This window comes from Oncorhynchus gorbuscha, linkage group LG18 (assembly GCF_021184085.1).
Source record: "Oncorhynchus gorbuscha isolate QuinsamMale2020 ecotype Even-year linkage group LG18, OgorEven_v1.0, whole genome shotgun sequence".
Lineage (NCBI taxonomy): Eukaryota > Metazoa > Chordata > Actinopteri > Salmoniformes > Salmonidae > Oncorhynchus > Oncorhynchus gorbuscha.
In genome coordinates, this window is record NC_060190.1 from 57469850 (window position 1) to 57484551 (window position 14702).

The following is a 14702-nucleotide window of genomic DNA, read 5'->3' on the forward strand; positions in this document are numbered from 1 at the left end:
ATATGATTGTTGAGTAGAGTGCTCAGCAATAAATGACATCATTATCATTCAGTATTTGCATATAATTATTTCATAAAGAAATTATATCAATTACAATTTACCAGATGTGAATACCCTGTCATTCACCTGTGTCTACTCAGGTAGCTATTAAAATGGGTAAGATTATTGTTTCTTGTAATTTTACCATTACAATTCAGCTAAGACAAAACCATGTCTGTGTGTTATATTTCTTATCAGCATGTTAACATTGGAAGAGGAAAATGACAGTCAACATGGTGTCAAAGCCAGATTTACAATGCTGCCATGACTGTTTGTTTGTAGCTGTGTCCAATTTTTCACGCCAATTGGAACGCTGTGTAACAAGTTTGAAAATGTCAGCTCTAAGGGTGTGACTAGCTAATGAATCAAGGCCCCGATGTTCCAGGCTAGCGCTCTGAGCCGCATGCAGTCTGAAACACTCAACAAATCACTATGCCAATAAGTTAGAACACACACCAGCCCACTGAACCCAGCCCAAGGTCCTGGGACATGACAAGGTGGTAGATGCCCCAGAGACCCGGGGGATGGTCGCTGAGGCTGAGGATCTTATTATTATTATAATATTTTATTTCACCCCGCTCCCTCCACCCTGTTGACCCCCTACCCAACCCCCATTTACACCCTGTGTGTTCCCATAACGTCCCTTTATGCTTTTCCTCAGAACAACTTCCTGGTCTCTGGTGTGTCCACAGGGGTGGTTGAGTGACCAACCTCTCCACAGAACTTTGAGGTCATGTTGACAACCTGGTCTCAGAGCATTTTGTATTATGTTGTACATAAAACCAAGACACTCCATTTAGTATAATTTGTATCATATGTTATGTACTGTATAACTTTGTGGATGTCCATCACCCATTTCATATGATATGTTATGAATTACCATTTGCAAAACGTATGATATGTTACGAATTCTGGCTAGGTGGCTAACACTAGATAGCTGGCTAACATTGGTTAGGCTAGGAGTTAAAGTTAAGTTTAGGAGTTAGGTTAATAAAGGATTAAGGTTAAGGGAAGGGTTATTTAACATGCAAAGTAGCTAAAAAGTAGTAAGTAGTTGAAATGTTGCTTATTAGCTAAAATGCTAAAGTTGTCCATGATAAGATTCATACTCGCAACGTTTGAGTTGCGAAAAACTCACGTTATATGCCTACCCATCCACCCTGATCAACCACCCTACATTTGTTTATTCATTAAGTAACCATCTCTCTTATGTAACCATACCACATGTAACATACAGTTAATTCGGAAAACCCCAAGACTTTTTCCACATTTTGTTTCTTCACAGCCTCATTCTAAAATGGATTACATTGTTTTACCCTATGACAAAGCAAAAACAGTTTTCTTTTTACATTTTTGCAAATGTATTAAAAATCTAAAACTGAAATATCGCATTTACGTAAGTATTCAGACCCTTTACTCAGTACTTAATTGAAGCCCCTTTGAAGCCCCAGTGTTTACAGCTTCAAGTCTTCTTGGGTATGAAGCTACAAGCTTGACACACCTGTATTTGGGGGGCTCTCAGTATCTCAGAGTATCTCTCTGCATCGCAGTGCTAGAGGCGTCACTACAGACACCCTGGTTCAGATCCAGATTCTACATTGTGGAATAATAGTGAAGAAGTCAAAACTATGAAAGCTGTCATCAAAGCAAAGGGTGGCTACTTAGAAGAATCTCAAATATAAAATATTTTTTGATTTGTTTAACACTTATTTGGTTACTACATGATTCCATATGTGCTATTTCATAGTTTTGATGACTTCATTATTATTCTAAAATGTAGAAAATAGTAAAAAATTAACAAAAATCCTTGAGTGAGTAGGTGTGTCCAAACATTTGACTGGTACTGTACTTGCTTCTCTTATGAAATTAGGATATAAGACACTGATTGGCAGGCCACATGAACATGTCAGTTATAGTTAAGAACTAAGATACAATATGGAAATTAAAGACTCACTCTTTGTTACAATAGTGTCATTTTTACCTCAGATGAAAAGATAGAAAGATAGATATACTGTTTGTTGAATGGGTGTTTTTCTTGACCTTGCTAATGCAGGTCTATACTGTGTTTGAATTTAGAGTTGGCTTGCACAAGAAACACAGTCAGGGCCGTGGTGAGATGGAGAGATTTAGTCCCTCAGGGCTCAAAGAGCACCACCATCTATCAGCAGTAGAAATTGAATGGGTTGTGTTTCTCTGAGCTTCACAGATTAGATAGGCATAGATGTTGTGCAAGCAGAACAGAGGCTACCAGTATGCTTATCTTGCTTCTGCTACTGTTGTAGGATCAAACATAGCACACTGACACAACTCTGGGGAAACCTTCTGTCTGTCTGTCTATCTGTCTTTGGAGATGACGTGTTCTAGTTATTAGTTTAGAGAGAACATCCCTGTACCCTGGAGTATAATGTCAGGCCTGTACTATTTACACACTAAGCAGCCCAGGGAGAATTCATTATGTATTGTAGATGGGATGTTTGGTAATGTGTGATTCCCATTGGAGTGTTCTCTGCGTATTTGTATTATTAACCATATGAAAGTGAGGTTCATCAAAGGCAGCTTAGGTTTGACAAACTTTTTTTTAACCCTCATACTACCGCCTGGGGTCATTTTAACCCTCATTACTACCGACTGGGGTAATTATATCCCTCATACTACCGACTGGGGTAATTATATCCCTCATACTACCGACTGGGGTCATTTTGACCCTCATACTACCGACTGGGGTCACTTTGACCCTCATACTACCGACTGGGGTCACTTTGACCCTCATACTACCGACTGGGGTCATTTTGACCCTCATACTACCGACTGGGGTCACTTTGACCCTCATACTACCGACTGGGGTCACTTTGACCCTCATACTACCGACTGGGGTCACTTTGACCCTCATACTACCGACGGGGGTCACTTTGACCCTCATACTACCGACGGGGGTCATTTTAACCCTCATACTACCGACTGGGGTCATTTTGACCCTCATACTATGCATATACTGTAGTTATAACTGGGTTATAACTGGGTATAATGACGTATGACTGTATTGGTGTGTATTTAGCCAAAAAATAGTTATTCTACAGAAAATTGCATATTAATACCAGAATTCCTAGAAAATCCTCCAATATTCTACATGTGCAACTTGTTATGGTATTTGCGTTGCTATAACATTTGATTTGAAGTGACTTTGAGGATTTGGGCTAACTTTTTAAAGCCTCCTGCAATAGGTCCTACCACTCCCATTGTTTCACAAGCAGTAATGCTGATGCTAACCGTAGGGTAAGTGAATAAATAAAACTAAGCCATAGTTGTGGTCATTGTCTCTCAGGATCAATGGATAAATAACGTTTTGTCAATTAAATTATGTATATTAAAATGTTTTATGATATTCCAATCAAATTATGGTAAATCTGCTTTTTAGTACTTGTGGATTGAACACATTTTTTTAAGGAAACATTTGTATTTAACTGTAATTTTAGTAAATGAATAGTCTGTTTAGGTTATTTTCTATTTCATATAACATTATTTAAATGTATAATGATGTTTTGCTTTTTCCAATAGTTTCTTCTTGGGATCAAAATGACCTCAGATGGTGATCCATGCATGTAAAATATGTGACACGGTATGGCAGACCACAGTAGAATGTCAATTATAGTTAAGAACTAAGATACAATAGTCAAATTAAAGACAGTCTTCGATAAGAAAGTGTAATTGCTACAGCAAGTGAAAAGCCTAACATGAAATAAGATGGATATACTGTTAGTTGAATGGATGTTTTTCTTGACCCTTGACACCTGGTAATGCAGGTCTATGCTGTGTACAAGATAATGCCCATCTGATGAATTTAGAGTTGGCTTGCACAAGAAACACAGTCGGCCGTGGTGAGATTTAGTCCCTCAGGGCTCAAAGAGCACCAACATCTATCAGCAGTAGAAATTGAATGGGTTGTGTTTCTCTGAGCTTCACAGATTAGATAGGCATAGATGTTGTGCAAGCAGAACAGAGGCTACCAGTATGCTTATCTTGCTTCTGCTACTGTTGTAGGATCAAACATAGCACACTGACACAACTCTGGGGAAACCTTCTGTCTGTCTGTCTATCTGTCTTTGGAGATGACGTGTTCTAGTTATTACTTTAGAGAGAACATCCCTGTACCCTGGAGTATAATGTCAGGCCTGTACTATTTACACACTAAGCAGCCCAGGGAGAATTCATTATGTATTGTAGATGGGATGTTTGGTAATGTGTGATTCCCATTGGAGTGTTCTCTGCGTATTTGTATTATTAACCATATGAAAGTGAGGTTCATCAAAGGCAGCTTAGGTTTGACAAACTGCTTTGTTAAATGTCAGAATGTGTCCCCATGTGTACGGTTTGACATCATGCAAGAAATGCCAGATTAGACTGTACAGAGTGGGAGGGTGGGCAGAACCGTCTTTGTGACAATTTACACTAGAGCTAGCTAATATATTCAGAATATATTCCTTTTGAGAGGCACTTTTTTCAGTTGAATGTAGGACAGAAGAATTCCCTATGATCGAAGGCAATATAAATATTGACCAGTTTAAACATTACCGCAAAGGGGGTTTATTCTGACCAAAATGAAGTTGTTTAACAGTTGGGTCTGTTGCACTATCTTTATATGTGTGAGTTTTGTATATTGTTTATATAAGAGATGGTATATACAGGAGGGTTTACTTTTTCCCTTATTGTGGAGTCTGGCCATAATCTATCCCTCCCCTTCTCTCCTCTCTCTTCCCAGTACCTACATGGATTAGAACCTATTTCACACTTTCCCCTGTTAGGAATCCTGCAGTGATGGATCCTGGGTCATTTCGGTCTTCTTTGCACAATTCACCTCTCTCTCCACCTCTCATCCCCCCAGTAGACCTTCCTTAATGCATTATCTATTCACACCAACATTTGACATGGCCTTTTCTGCACAGCCCTCCTTAGAATAAAAACTGTTCAGCAGTCAGCCACATTGAGATAGACGGAGGGAGGGAGGGAGGGAGGGAAGGAGAGAGAGAGACAGCGAGAGAGAAGGAGAGAGGGACGGAGGGAAGGACGGAGGGACGGAGGGAGGGAAGGAGAGAGAGAGACAGCACGAGAGAAGGAGAGAGGGACGGAGGGAGGGAAGGAGAGAGAGAGACAGTAAAGGAGGGGAGGTACAGAGCAGAGAAGAGGTGGGGTAGAAAAGCGAAGGAGAAATAGTTGGAAAAGAGTGGGAGCAGTAGAGAGTAAGAGAGACAGGGGAGAGTTCACGGCTAGAGGAGGTGTTGAAACACTATTTCATTAGTCACTCTCTCTGTCCCATCCATGGACCAGGGGAGGTAGTGAAAGTAATTTAACGTACATCTATAATTCATTTGCTCTCTTTGGGCTGTTGCATGTGATTGGTCTGTGCGGCTGAGCTTGATCGGGTGATGGAGTGGGTTTATTACGTGTGTGTGAAGGAGCTTGCGTGGCGGGGCACAGGGCCACTGACACTGTAATGCTGTAGCCATCACTACAGCACCAGGTTGAGCAGGGAATGTGGGCCGATGCTGGCCCCTAACTCAAACACCCACACGTGCATGCATGCACAGACATACACACACACACAGCTTCCTGAAGGCAGAGATGGGAGTCACAGCACGTAGCACAGCCTGAGGCCAATGTTCTACCACTATGTGTCCCACTATTGTCCCATTTTGTGTCCCACTATGTGCCCCACTATTGTCCCACTATGTGTCCCACTATTGTCCCATTATGTTTCCCTGTAACGAATCTCTTCTTCATCTGAGGAGGAGTAGGAAGGATCGGACCAATATGCAGTATGGTAAGTGTCCATGTTAATTTATTAGACTGAACACACAAAGCAAAATAACAAAGTGAATGAAAGAAACGAAACAGTTCTGTCAGGTGAAACACACAAAACAGAAAACAACTACCCACAAATCCTAGTGGGAAAACAGGCTACCTATGTATGGTTCTCAATCAGAGACAACGATTGACAGCATCCTCTGATTGGGAACCATACCCGGCCAAACACATAGAAATACAAACATAGAGCAAAACATAGAATACCCACCCACATCACACCCTGACCAAACTAAAAATAGAAACATACAAAGCAATCTACGGTCAGGGCGTATTGTCCCATTATGTGTCCCACTTTCTTCCCATCATTTGTCCCACTATTGTCCCATTATATGTCCCACTATTGTCACATTATGTGTCCCACTATTGTCACATTAAGCGTCCCACTATTGTCCCTCTATTGTCCCACTATGTGTCCCACTATTGTCCCAATATGTGTCTCACTATTGTCCCACTATGTGTCTCATTATTTCTTTCCCTTTCTCTCTTCTCTCTCTCTTTCTTTCTCTCTCTTCCTCCCTCAATGTGAGCACACACTTTTGCTGCTTCTGTACATTTCCTGTACCGCCCCCTATAGCCCCTCTGCAGATGTGCCGATGCCTTCCTCCACCCCCCCAACCCCCCTCATTTCTCATACTACTTTCCTCTCCTATCTCTGACAGAAACTCACTTAATGGTCTTCAGAAATGTATTTCTTACCCAGAGTCCTTTTCACAAACACAGTTCAAACCAAACTGCCCTCAGTGCTGGTTCCTTTTGAAACTCCCTGCTCTTTGAATCCTGTCTTTTTGAAGAGAATAACCTCTGCATCTCTTTCTCAGAAACCCAGGCTCACACACATACACACGCACACTCTCACACTCAATCTCTCTTTCTCTCTCTTTTTTTTTTCTTTCTTTCTTTCTTTCTTTCTTTCTTTCTTTCTTTCTTTCTTTCTTTCTTTCTTTCTTTCTTTCTTTCTTTCTTTCTCTCTCTCCTCTTCTTCATCTCTCCACTGAATGTGATTAAGGCTTTGTAAGCAGATGTGGAGTGGGTCAGTAGGTGCTTGGACTTTGCCAGGAAGTTGCTCACATGTCTGGTTTTAATGGGCAGCATATGGAGAGGATGACTGATGAGTGGTGAATCGTGATGACAGGTGCTGAGTCATCTGTCGCACTGAGCCCCAGTGCACAACAGGCCAAATCAAAGGACACCTTCAACCCCCACACACACACACACACGCACACAGCGCACACACAGCACACAACCTCTGAAGTCTTACAGGTTGACCACACATTGCACAGCACCAGGTGCCTCAGTTTCACACTCTTTACTTTGCTATTTTGGATTCTCTCATCTCCTCAGCTTGCCTTGTGTCTACACACACCCACTCAGTCACACAATATAGAAAACATCTTGTTCTTTAGTAGGAAGTAATTATGTTTTTGAGCAACATGAGACATATGGTTTAGGATTTAATGTTCTTCATGTTAATTTAATGTTCTTCGCTGGTTAATAATGAGAGGGGGAATAACTACAAATTGGCCTCCGGATTGCTTATTCAAGAGCGGCCTGTACATTTATTTACCTTGCCTGAGGCAGAAAAAAATCTATTTGCTTCCACTTATGCAGGGAAGATAGTGTTCTTTGGTCATGTTTATTCATTCTATTGGTTGGGGAACTATAACCTACTACACATAGTGATAAGACAACCTTTCTCCATCCACCTCACATGTGCTCGACAAACACAAATAGTCTGTACCCCTCCTATCAAAGTAGTGTCTCTGTGCTGGAGGTCAATCCAGCTCATTTATACTGAGGAGATTATTTTGTGTAATTGGGACTTTTGAGGTAACGACACCCTATAAATTGGAGATGAGAGATCTAGATGACGCAGGGCCCAAATGCATTGCTATTCCATGGCAACTGCCTCCCGCAATAAGGTCACAGAGGAGGTGTTTAATTAGTCCAGCATGGCCGTCCCAGAGGAGGGTTTTTTTATTACCTCAATATGTCATAGGAATGCATCAGCAACCAACATGCCAACTACAGAAGAGAGACAGCGAGAGAGAGAGAAAGAGACAGAGACCAAGAGCGAGAGAGAGAAAGAGAAAGAGAGCTAGAGCACGAGAGAGAAAGAGACCAAGAGCGAGAGAGAGAGAAAGAGAGCTAGAGCACGAGAGAGAGAGAAAGAGAAAGAGAGCTAGAGCACGAGAGAGAGAAAGAGACCAAGAGCGCGAGAGAGAGAAAGAGACCAAGAGCGCGAGAGAGAGAGAAAGAGACCAAGAGCGCGAGAGAGAGAGAAAGAGACCAAGAGCGCGAGAGAGAGAAAGAGACCAAGAGCGCGAGAAAGAGACCAAGAGCGCGAGAGAGAGAGAAAGAGACCAAGAGCGCGAGAGAAAGAGAAAGAGAGCTAGAGCACGAGAGAGAAAAGAGACCAAGAGCGAGAGAGAGAGAAAGAGACCAAGAGCGAGAGAGAGAGACCAAGAGCGCGAGAGAGAGAGAAAGAGAGCTAGAGCACGAGAGAGAGAAAGAGACCAAGAGCGCGAGAGAAAGAGAAAGAGAGCTAGAGCACGAGAGAGAGAAAGAGACCAAGAGCGCGAGAGAGAGAAAGAGACCAAGAGCGTGAGAGAGAGAGAAAGAGACCAAGAGCGCGAGAGAGACAGAGACAGAGACAGAGAGTGAAAGAGATTGAGGAAGCGAGAGTGAGAGGAAGATACAAAGAGGGAGAGAGAGAGGGGGGGGGCGTGGGTTGGGAGAAAGAGAGGAACAGAGAAAGGGAATTGGAGAGAAGGAAAAAACTATGTAGTGTAGCTTATTGCTGTCTTATCACTGAGTTGAGCATTAATTTCACTCATTACTGGTTGGTGTTTTTAGGAGATGGGTGGCCAACTGATCTTTGGGCCACTGGCCAGCAGAAATGAATGGCATCTGTTCAGTCCTGCCTGTGTGAACGTGGTGCCAATCGAACATGTCTCTTCTTCACAGTAGAATGTTTTTGTTGTGGTCAGCCCTGGCCCTGCCTGTTTGTTACAGTGGATCCCTATGTTCAGTAACATACCTATACTAATGAGCCTGTCCAGGCCTGGGAGGACTCCTGGGTTGCCCCTAACTGTTATAATTATAGCTCAGTGCCCCTGACACACTCTGAGCACTAACACCTGCAGGTGGCCTCTTCACTGCCTGTCTAAAACAGAACTGAACTGATCTGGAGGGCTGGTTTTTGAGAGAAGAGCTGTGTGACAGGTGCACATTTCCGATTTCTAGCTATCCCAAGGTCACTAAACATTTCATTATTCTGAATAAGTCACAGGCAGTGGAGGTAGGCTACTGTCTACCTACAGTGGTGGTGTAAACTCTGGGCTACGATCTGGGTGACACACATAGACACACCCACACACGCACACACATAGCATGTAGAGGGAAAGTGATTGATTAGGTTTTTAAAAGTCTGATGTGGACCCACGGCCAGTAATTGGCACAGTGCTTTGTTTTTTTTTTTGTATTCCTCCACGGCTTGATCTATGTCCCCTCTCACATTCAGAATGATTTAAGAAAGCAATTTGAGAGCTCAAGTAGCTGCGGGGTGGGAGAGCAACAGGCAGAGTTGTTCTGTGATTTTCTTAGACACTAGAGGTCAGTGTTGCTCCACTGTTGAAGTTTCAGGGCAGCGTTATCTGAGCAGTTTAAATTCTCATCTGACTGTTGCCCAGTAACTAAGCACTGCGGTTGAGGCTGATTGAGCCAGGGCTGATGGCAGTCTGGACAGTCTCTGGTCACTCCCTGCACAAAGCTGAGGTTAGACCAGCTGGAGGGCTTGATAAACTGGGCGACTGGAGCAGTTATCTTCAGATACATTATGTCATACATAATCTGATTAATCAACTACGTATTTAGTGATAATAAAATATAATTGTTTTTTTGTATTACAATACATAATGAAATGTTTGATAAAGGATCAATAAATAGATTGAATGTGTGTGGACTGAAGAATATCTACTACAAAAGTAGGCTTGTGTGAAAAGTGATGCAAAAGAACACTGAGAGAATCATATTCAGGGTATATTTTTTAAACATTTTATGTTTATTTTATAAAATTAAACATTTATTTAACTAGGCAAGTCAGTTAAGAACAAATTCGTATTTACAACAATGGCCTACCCCAGCCAAACCCAGATGACACTGGGCCAATTGTGAGCCGCCCTGTGGGACTCCCAATCACGGCCGGGTATGATACAGCCTGGAATCAAACCAGGGACTGTAGTGACGCCTCTTGCACTGAAATGCAGTGCCATAGACCTCTGTGCCACTCGGAAGCCCCAATGGAATATGAAGGGGCGAGAGGTTGATATGTGTCAATAGGATAATGACATGGTGTAAAAATGAAGAAACAAACACACATGAAATGATGAATTCATATTGTGCTGTAAATTCCCCCTCCTCCTTCCTCCTCTGTATTGATTGCTGGACGTGTTGTTGTTAACATTTAGATTTGATTACTGCTGACATGCAGGCCAGGGCTGAAACACAGGCTGGTAATGACTGGATGCACCCTGCATATTAAATATAGAATGGATCCTGCAGGAGTAATTAATATCGCACTGTGGTTATGGATTTCCTGGCAGAAACTGACAATCAGATTTGCATGGCTAGAAAGTTCCTTACATGGTTAAATGAATCCTTACTTCCTCCTCTCTCTGTTTGATGGGTTTCTGACTCGGTCACAGTTGTCTTTGGGGTCTCAAGCTAAAACTAGGTGTTGAAATTGGAGTTTTTTTTCACCTTCTCACAGTTAAGAGGAAGGCATTCTGGTCATTTCACAGTTGTGGCTGGGAATAGTGGAGGCATGCATGGGGGACATTGGGTCTGTAGTGTTGTTGATACCCTTGACATAGGGCTTTTCTTTCGCTCTACGGCACGGTGCCTTTGCTTAAGTGTGAAGCTCTTGCTTTTTACAGGTCCTGGTGTTTCTTGTTGCGTGCCATGGCCCTGTTAGAATATTCCAGGCCATTCTGTGTGGCTCTGGAGGGAATCATTCTTCTGTACCTCATGTTCCATTTGACACTGGGTTGTGTTCCTTCTCTTCTATCACCTCAGCTCTCCAGAGATTCCATTGTGGTTTCTCTAAAATCATTCCACTTTAAAAGGTGTCAGTTTAGTTGCAGATTATAATGCAGTCAAGATGTTGGAGAGGATATTGACCTTGCGGTAAACATGACTATGACATGACCACTTATTTTATCATAATACTGTATATTGCTATATTTCAGCAATGTCAGTATCATCACTGTCTTTGACCCCTTGTTATTATATTAAACCTGTTATTACCTAGTTATACATCAAACATCTTGGAAGGTCATTTAGTTTGTAAGAAATCCTCAGTAGAGTCCTTAGAATAATGTCATAAATAATGCTATTTTCTGTAAATAAGCACTTCGAAAAATATAGCTACGACAGTGCCTCTGAAAAGATGAAGTGGTCTTGGTGCTGAAAACATGCCCTTGAATCATCTCTCCTGCATAATAATCCCTCTCTGAAATAACATTTAAACCCTTATGCGTGAAATATCAGGTGTTTGTGTCCATAGCTCCTGTAATGCATCTTTGTCCTTTTTTTTGGGCCCCTGCAGATGAGATGACTGATTCTCCTGCATCTGGGTTCTTCTCACAGTCTGTGTCATTTCCAGGCCAGCGCTCCCCTGGGAGACCCCCCTGCCCCGGGTCTGGCACACATAACACATAGGCTCTGTCACCACTGCTTATTTTAGAATGGCCTCCTTGGCTGCATGCGAGAAGTTGAACTTCATGTAAATCATATTAATACATTTGCTCCAAAGTTGCTCTAAGGATTTGGGCATGCTCTGGTGAGAGACTGACAGTAATGCTTACATTCTGCAGGGGCTACATCCACAGTCTGCTGGCTCTGCTGTTTGTGTTGGAGAGAAATGGATATAAAGGGGGTCACTATCAATTCTGAAAGATCACAGAGAATATTTGCTGCAGGACATTGGAACAAAGCTGTAGTGTAGCGTTTACAAGGTTGTTTATCTGTGTGTGTGTGTGTGTGTGTGTGTGTGTGTGTGTGTGTGTGTGTGTGTGTGTGTGTGTGTGTGTGTGTGTGTGTGTGTGTGTGTGTGTGTGTGTGTGTGTGTGTGTGTGTGTGTGTGTGTGTGTGTGTGTGTGTGTGTGAGGGTGGGTGGGTGGACTATATACAGTATTGGGTAGGCCTATATACTGATATACTGGCATCAATATATGAGAGTGTACTTGTAAACAGTGGTATCATGTGTATCATATCTGTGCATTTTGGTGATGTTCAGTTACCCACAAGAAACAAAAACAGGGATTGTATTTGTTCCATTTAACTCCTGCTGCTTGCTCAATAGCTCTCTCCACTGTCTTCATGTCCTCTATTTCAGCCAACACCTGGGTCCCCATCATAAAAACAGAGAGGGAGGGGAAAATGGAGGGAGAAAGCGAGGGATCAAGAGAGAGGACGAGTGAGTGAAAGAGAGAGACCGAGACAGGGAAGAGGCAGAGAAAGAAAGAGAGAGATAAATAAACAAAGAGCGAGCGGGAGGAGGAGATATAGATGAGATGAGATGATGAAAAATAAAATCCTTTGTCTTCACTTTAAGCACAGCTCAGTAGCTGGGCCAGCCATTGATTAGAGTGTGAGGTAATGTTAATGTGATCAATATGTGCCGAGCTGATAAGGATGTTCACAGAAAGTGAGGCTGTCATCTTCCTCCCTCACCTCGCCTGGCCTCGCCACGGAGCCAAGGAGGGGGAAGTAGAGGAAGAGAAGAGGTGGATAAAGGGAGAAGAGGAGAAGAGGAGAAGAGGAGGAGTGGAGGAGAGGAGGAGTGGAGGAGACTGGCCTATCTTTATCTCCACCATGAGCTAATTGCTCCAAGAGATCAAAGAGCCTCATCGTTAGGGAGGTACTGGATAGAGAGTAGAATGATGATGTCACTTGCTTATGAAACCCTCTCAACACGACTCCAATAGATCAACACAAGGAGAGGGAGAGGTTTTGGATGGTTGAGGGGCAGCTTTTGGGGAACTGTGGGGAATCTTTGATGGTTGGTTGCCTGGTGGTTGGGAGCTTGGCCCGGTGGGCGGTGGACAAAACGGATCCCCGTTTTGACTTGGTGGGAGAACCCTTTGGCGAGAATGCCAAGAGTGTGCAAAGCTGTCATCAAGGAAAAGGGTGGCTATGTAGTAATAAATACGTTTTTGGTTACTACATGATTCCATATGTGTTATTTCATAGTTTTGGTGTCTTCACTAGTATTCTACAATGTAGAAAATAGTAAAAATAAAGAAAAACTCTCGAATGAGTAGGTGTTCTAAAACTTTTGGCCGGCAGTGTAACTACATACACTTTATAGAAAATTTGCTCTTTTACTATTTCTCCAGCTGGTTTCCTGAAAAAGAAAGCCTCCACTTCTATGTCAAAGATAATAAAACACTGTAGTAAATACTATAGTAATGTCTGCAAAAACAATACAGTAAATACTACAGTATACTACAGTCCGCAAAAACACTACAGTAAATACAACAGTATAGTAAAGTCCGCAAAAACACTACAGTAAATACGACAGTATAGTAAAGTCCGCAAAAACACTACAGTAAATACTACAGCATAGAACATTCTGCATAAAACACTACAGTAAATACTGCAGTGTACTACAGTCCGCAAAAACACTACAGTAAATATTACAGTATAGAAAATTCTGCATAAAACACGACAGTAAATACTACAGCATAGAACATTCTGCAGAAAACACTACAGTAAATACTACAGCATAGAACATTCTGCAGAAAACACTACAGTAAATACTACAGCATAGAACATTCTGCAAAAACACTACAGTAAATATTACAGCATAGAACATTCTGTATAAAACACTACAGTATATACTACAGCATAGAACATTCTGTAAAAACACTACAGTAAATGCTACAATATATTATATTCTGCAAAAATACTACATTAATTACTATAGCACATACTACAGTCCGCAAAAACACTATAGTAAATACTACAGCATAGTAAAGTCCGCAAAAACACTACAGTAAATACTACAGCATAGTAAAGTCCGCAAAAACACTACAGTAAATACTACAGCATAGAACATTCTGCATAAAACACTACAGTAAATACTGCAGTGTACTACAGTCCGCAAAAACACTACAGTAAATATTACAGTATAGAAAATTCTGCATAAAACACGACAGTAAATACTACAGCATAGAACATTCTGCAGAAAACACTACAGTAAATACTACAGCATAGAACATTCTGCAAAAACACTACAGTAAATACTACAGCATAGAACATTCTGCATAAAACACTACAGTAAATACTACAGCATAGAACATTCTGCAAAAACACTACAGTAAATACTACAGCATAGAACATTCTGTATAAAACACTATAGTAAATACTACAGCATAGAACATTCTGCAAAAACACTACAGTAAATGCTACAATATATTATATTCTGCAAAAATACTACATTAATTACTATAGCACATACTACAGTCCGCAAAAACACTATAGTAAATACTACAGCATAGAACATTCTGCATAAAACACTACAGTAAATACTACAGCATAGTAAAGTGCGCAAAAACACTACAGTAAATACTACAGTATAGTAAAGTCCGCAAAAACACTACAGTAAATACTACAACATAGAAAATTCTGCATAAAACACGACAGTAAATACTACAGCATAGAAAATTCTGCATAAAACACGACAGTAAATACTACAGCATAGAAAATTCTGCATAAAACACGACAGTAAATACTACAGCATA

General features: G+C 41.6%; 1 non-coding gene across 1 annotated transcript; it reads left to right on the forward strand.

Annotated features, from left to right (window-relative positions):
• The first annotated feature begins 13266 nt into the window (after positions 1 to 13266).
• LOC124004441 lies at positions 13267 to 13321 on the forward strand. The gene has a single exon (XR_006833426.1). It is a non-coding gene; the product is annotated as a U7 small nuclear RNA (small nuclear RNA).
• The last annotated feature ends 1381 nt before the right edge of the window (positions 13322 to 14702 follow it).